We start from the raw sequence: 6302 nt of genomic DNA, 5'->3' as shown, positions 1-6302 counted from the left end.
AAATTAAGTAGCTTTGAGCTACTTAATTCTGGCTGAATTTTTGTGTACTTAGATTCAACCGTCATACCACCACCACAACCACTTCCACCAACACCTCCACCACTCCACCACCACCACCACTACCACCACTCCACCACCACCACCTCCACTACCACCACTCCTCCTCCACCACATCACCACCACCACCACTCCCTCCACTACCACCACCACCACCACATCACCACCACCAACTCCACCACCACCATTTCCTCCACCAGCTCCACCACCACCACCAGCTCCACCACCACCACAACTCCACCACAACCACCACCACTACCATCACTACACCACCACCACCACCGCTCCTACCACCACCATCACCGCCGCCGCCACTCCCCCACCACTACCATCACTACACCACCACCACCACCACTTCCTCCACTACCACCACCACCACCAGCACCAGCTTCACCACTCCACCACCACCACCACCACCACCACCACATCACCACCACCACCACCACCCCACCACTACCATCATTACACCACCACACACCACCGCTCCTACTACCACCTCCACCACTCCACCACCATTACCACCACCACCACCATCACTACTCCACCACCACCACCACTACCAGCAGTCCTACTACCTCCACCACTCCCCCACCATTACCAAAAGTATATTGTGACCGTTAGTAAATTAAGATAGAATTGGAACAAAATTAATTCATCATTTTTTTAATTCAGTACTTAATATATTTATCAAACAGCTTTTCAGCTTAAAAATTTCAGCATTCAGTTTCCAGTACTTAATTTTTCAGCTTTCAGTTTCAGTTTTCAGTTTTATCAAACAGCCCCTAAGTCCACCGGAAATTATTTTAAAAAAGCCTCTTGAGCATTGTTCTCTGCATCCAATGCTCTAATATTTTAAAAAAACCAGACGTGCTTTAAACTATGAGTAATAATAGCATATCCTCTTCTGTTTATTCTGTTATGCTCCTAGCAATATTAAGCATGGCAGCTAGTATTAGCATGTTCTCAGTTCCATCATCCGCAAAATTATCATCATCGTCGTCGTTTTCATCTTTGGCAGAGGCGAAAGCTCTGCTCAATAGTGGTTGGTGGGGGAACTTTTCTTCAACAAATCATTGCTACTTGAAAGGTATCACTTGCAATAGAGAAGGAAGTGTCATTCGGATGGAAGCTCATAATTTGTATTATAAAAATCTTGGAAACATGAATTGGTCTTCCTTGCCAAATCTTGAATATCTTGATCTCAGTAGCTCTCCCTACTTAACTGGGGGAATTCCGGGGGAAATTGGTACTCTCTCCAAGCTCACCCACCTTGACCTTTCTGATAGCTTTTATCGTGAAGATGTTCTACCCCCTACCCTGAGAAATCTCACTCAATTAGTCCACCTCGACTTATCGAGGAATTGTATCGGAGGTGCAATCCCTTCATCTATTAGTACTCTCTCAAAGCTCACCCACCTTGACCTTTCTGATAACTTCTTTTATCTTGAAGGTGATATACCCCCTACCCTGGGAAATCTCACCCAATTAGTCCACCTCAACTTATCGAGGAATTATATCGGAGGTGCAATCCCTTCATCTATTAGTACTCTCTCAAAGCTCGCCCACCTTGACCTTTCTGATAACATTAATTTTGAAGGTGTTCTACACCCTACCCTGGGAAATCTCACCCAATTAGTCCACCTCAACTTATCGTGGAATCATATCAGAGGTGCAATACCTTCATCAATTGGAAATTTGAGAAACTTGATCCAGTTGGATTTGGGTTCCAACAACGTTCGAGGTCCAATCCCTTCATCTATTGGAAATTTGAGAACCTTGATCCATTTGAATTTCAAGTCAAATAATCTCACCGGCTCCATCCCTCCTGAAATAGGAAACCTAAAGATTTTGTCCGAGCTGGATTTGAGTTTCAACAACCTTCAAGGTCCAATCCCTTCATCGATTGGAAATTTGACAACCTTGATCCATTTGTATCTCAATTCAAATAATCTCAATGGCTCCATCCCTCCTGAAATAGGAAACCTAAAGAAATTGGTCGAGATGAATTTGGGTGTAAATTACCTTCAAGGTTCAACCCCTTCATCAATTTGTTATTTGTCTAGTCTGGCCAAGTTGTTTCTCCATTCAAATCAACTCAATGGTTCCATCCCTCATGAAATAGGTGTAGGGGGCCGAAATATCCGAAGGGTCACAAGGTTCAAAAAGAGGGAATGAGGGTTCACACGCTGTTTGACCCATCATTAAAGCTATCTCAGTTCACCTGTAAATAAGTTTGGGCTTCGGCCAAACTTGCCAATAGTTATCCGAAGGATAGACGGAACCACGAGTACTTCACCAAACGTTATACGCAGTATCCGAACATACGACACTTGAGTTCGCTCGGGGTCTCATCAATCGCACGGGTAAGAACATCCGCTTGTTCGGCTGATTCGGTAGGGACATCCTACGCTCGGATAATTCGTATGGCGGAAGTGGTTCCCGCTGAGCCTAGACGATTGTGGAACCTTCCATAAATATCTACTGATAAGTAAATTGTCTTTTCTAATATTCGAAGTGACATCTCTGGACGATGTGACCTTTCTGACATCAACCCATATGGCTCTGAAAGACTAGGGAAGTGGTGTTCATTAAATGGCCCTGCTAGAAGGCGCCAACCGAGCAGAACGTGACACGTGGAAAGTATGACCAACTTGCTCAGCACTCCACCTCTTTGCCTATAAATAGAAGAGCAACACCACAAAGAAGGGGACGTGGAGGACGAAAAAAGCAACAGCATTCTTCTCTCTTCTAAGATATTCTCTCATTAAACTTCTTCTCTTCTCCACCTACTGACTAGTTCGTCGGAGCTTCTCCCCGGAGGAACAACCCCCTCCGGTTCTGCAGGTACATCAAGATCGACGCCATCTCACGTGCGAGCAGCTACACAAGAAGGATCACAAAGAAATTACGCCCCCACAATAGGTAAGCTAGAGAATTTGGTTGTGTTGGATTTGGATGCCAACAACCTTAATGGTCCAATCCCTTCAACGATTGGAAATTTGAGTGCTCTTACCTATTTATTTCTTCATTCAAATCAACTCAGTGGTCCAATACCGGAGTCCATTGGTAATTTATTTTCTCTCGTAGAACTCCAATTGGGCAGTAATCTACTTGAAGGCGAAATACCAAAAACTCTCGGGCGATTGGAACGATTGGAAGTGCTGGATCTATCCAACAACAGACTTACAGGGATCATTCCACGTCTCCCTCCACGTGTCTCGGTTGACACAACCGGAAACACGAATGTTGTGGGCCCCACAAAACCGAGCCCAACTCAAAAGACGAAAATTACTCTCTCTGCGATTGGAACGCTTGTTGCAGTCATTGGTGTTAGTACCACTTTTGCTATTTCCATTGGAGCCTTCGTTCGTCTATGGATTTACAAGAAGGATGCGCAGAACCAATCCGTGGAACACTTTTCTCAGCCTCAGGTCACTACGGGAAATATTTCGACCCCAAATGACGTTCACAGATCCAACATTGATGGTAAGTATAGGAATTTTTTCTATATTACTCTTTCAGGCGCATGGTTTAGTCTTTATTTTATGTTGCTATTTCTGCATTAATTGTAATTCATATGTGTTGGGTAGGTAACGAAGACTTAAACATGTTATAGTAGAGATAATGCTCATTTGGGGTCTTGTGTTTGACTAAGTATTGGAAGCAGATGATGATCAAAGTTTTATTTTGATCGCCCAATAATGCAAAATAAAAATTTGAATTATGGGGTGACGTGCAAAACTTGTATATGAAGGAAGTTAGATGTGTTTTCAATTGGCAAACAATAAGAGGGAATAGATTTACCCAAAATAGGAGAGAAGATGTGGATGAAAGAGGGCAAATAAGGAAGTCAGTATAAATTTTGTTGAATCATCTTATAAAAAAATAAATTTTTATGCACATTTTATAAGAAAAAGTCAAGCAAGCTCTCTATTTTTGTTCTCTTTCTTGCAGTTTCTACCATTATCTCTCTAATCAAACAAATTCTTAGTGATTGAACAACTAAGCTCCTCTTGTTTTTCCTCCATGGTCAATAAAGTAAAAAGAACAATGATAATTACTCTTGTCGTTGCTCTCCTTATCACAGTTTTCCTTTCCTTGCTAGGGCTTGTTGCGTGGTTTTGTTTCCGTAAGACCCAAAACATCCAAAGTGAGGTAAGGGCACCGAACCATGGGGATCGATATTTTCTCCATATGGAATTACGATGGAAGAATTGCATATGAAGACATCATCAAAGCAACAAATGACTTCGACATCAGATATTGCATTGGAACAGGTGGATACGGCAGCGTCTACAGAGTTCAGTTGCCAAGTGGCAAAGTAGTTGCCTTGAAGAAACTTCATCGGTTGGAAGCAGAAGACCCTGCTTTCGACCATTGTTTCAGGAATGAGATCCAAGTGTTGACTAATGTACGACACAGAAACATCGTGAAGCTTTACGGATTTTGTTTGCACAATAGATGCATGTTCTTGGTGTACGAGTACATGGAAAATGGAAGCTTATTTTGCGCCTTGAGATTCGATGTCGAAGCTTCTGAAATTGGATGGACTCAAAGGGTAAAAATTGTTGAAGCAATGGCACATGCTTTATCCTACTTGCATCACGATTGCACCCCACCAATTGTTCATCGGGACATATCGAGCAACAACATTTTGTTGAACTCTCAACTAGAGGCTTTTGTCGCTGATTTCGGAACTGCTAGACTGTTGCATCCTGATTCATCCAATCAAACTGTTATTGCGGGCACTTACGGATATATTGCACCAGGTATGGGTGTTGCTTTTATTTTATCAAAGTAAACATCTACGATTATGTATTTTTAAAATCCATATATCTTTGTGCTTATGTAGAACTTGCCTATACCATGGTTGTGACTGAAAAGTGCGATGTTTATAGTTTTGGAGTCGTGGCACTAGAAACGATCATGGGGAGGCATCCGGGAGACCTCTTTTCATCCTTGACGTCGCCTCCTAGCCATAACATGATGATAACCGATATCCTAGATTCGCGCCTTCAGCCTCCAACTAATCCAATAGTTGCGGGGAACATCGTTCTAGTTGCTACATTGGCATTTGCATGTTTACATCCCAATCCCAAGTCCCGACCATCAATGTTATGCCTGTCTCAAGAGTTTCTTTCTCTTCGGAAGGCTCTGGCTACACCCCTTTGTACAGTATCATTGTGGAATCTATGGTATCGGAAAATGGAGTTTGTCAACCAATCAAATGAGCAAGTGATTAGTGCCCAAGTTTGAAAAGCGTATCACATCCTTTTCTGGCACTTAGTTGTTTTGATTATTGTGAATTTATTTTAAGAGAAGCTATAAGGACCGGACCATTCCTGGTTTGAGTCGGTGAACCAAACACATACTGCCTTATGGTTTATGGTTCATGCTTTGTTGTAGGCGCGTTTTTAAATATTGATTGTTGATTGATCACTATAGAGTGTGTTCTCTCAAGGGCGTGTGGACACAGGTCCTTTTATGGGGTATCGACCAATTGTGGGGCTCAGTTTGGGGTTCACACGTCACAATTGATCCAAATCATTGATTATTTTTTAAATATTTTTTGAGTATCTCTGTAAAATTTAGATCAATTGTATAAATGTAAGTACATGATCCACATGTCGGATGTTTCTTTCAGAATTTAGAATCCTTAAGTATGAAACAAAAATTGAAAATTGGATCGAGCACTTATAGTTATTCCAATTGACCTGGAATATAAAATATTTAAAAATAATCAACGGTTTGGATCATTTACACGGGACCCCGAAGTTGGCCCCAAAATTGGTTGGTACCATCGGTTTATTCCCCGTCGGTCCCCCATATAAGACTATTCCTATTATTGAAAATTTGAAAGAGAAAGACTTCAAAACTTGAAAAGTCTTTGTTTGTTTGGAAGTTAAAAGGAAAGTGAGAGAAAAGAAAAATGGGAGAAAAATGAGAGAGAAATTGTACTATTAACAATTCTATATATTTTATTTTCTTTCGTCTTTCTCTCCAAACCAAACAATGGCAGATGAATTTTTTAATTTCCCTTAATTTCTCCTGACAATTACATTAAAAGGGTAGAAGGGAAATTCATACCATGCATGCATTACAATTATTTCTGAGGAAAGAGCCAATTAACTTCATATGTGTTACCCATTAATTAATTTTTACAGGGAATCATGTAGAGGAGGGCTGGTTTCAAATTTATATAATTAAGAATTATAGTAGTTTTTTTTATATAAGTTCGTCCGCCC

The 6302-nt window shown here is 41.4% G+C and overlaps 1 pseudogene; it reads left to right on the top strand.

The window, feature by feature from the left end:
* Positions 1–935: 935 nt before the first annotated feature.
* LOC131302750 (probable leucine-rich repeat receptor-like protein kinase At1g35710) lies at positions 936–5539 on the top strand (annotated as a pseudogene).
* Positions 5540–6302: the final 763 nt, after the last annotated feature.

This window comes from Rhododendron vialii, chromosome 10a (genome assembly GCF_030253575.1).
Source record: "Rhododendron vialii isolate Sample 1 chromosome 10a, ASM3025357v1".
NCBI lineage: Eukaryota > Viridiplantae > Streptophyta > Magnoliopsida > Ericales > Ericaceae > Rhododendron > Rhododendron vialii.
The sequence above is the reverse complement of the archived record's forward strand: the minus strand, read 5'-3'. Positions and strand labels throughout refer to the sequence as shown.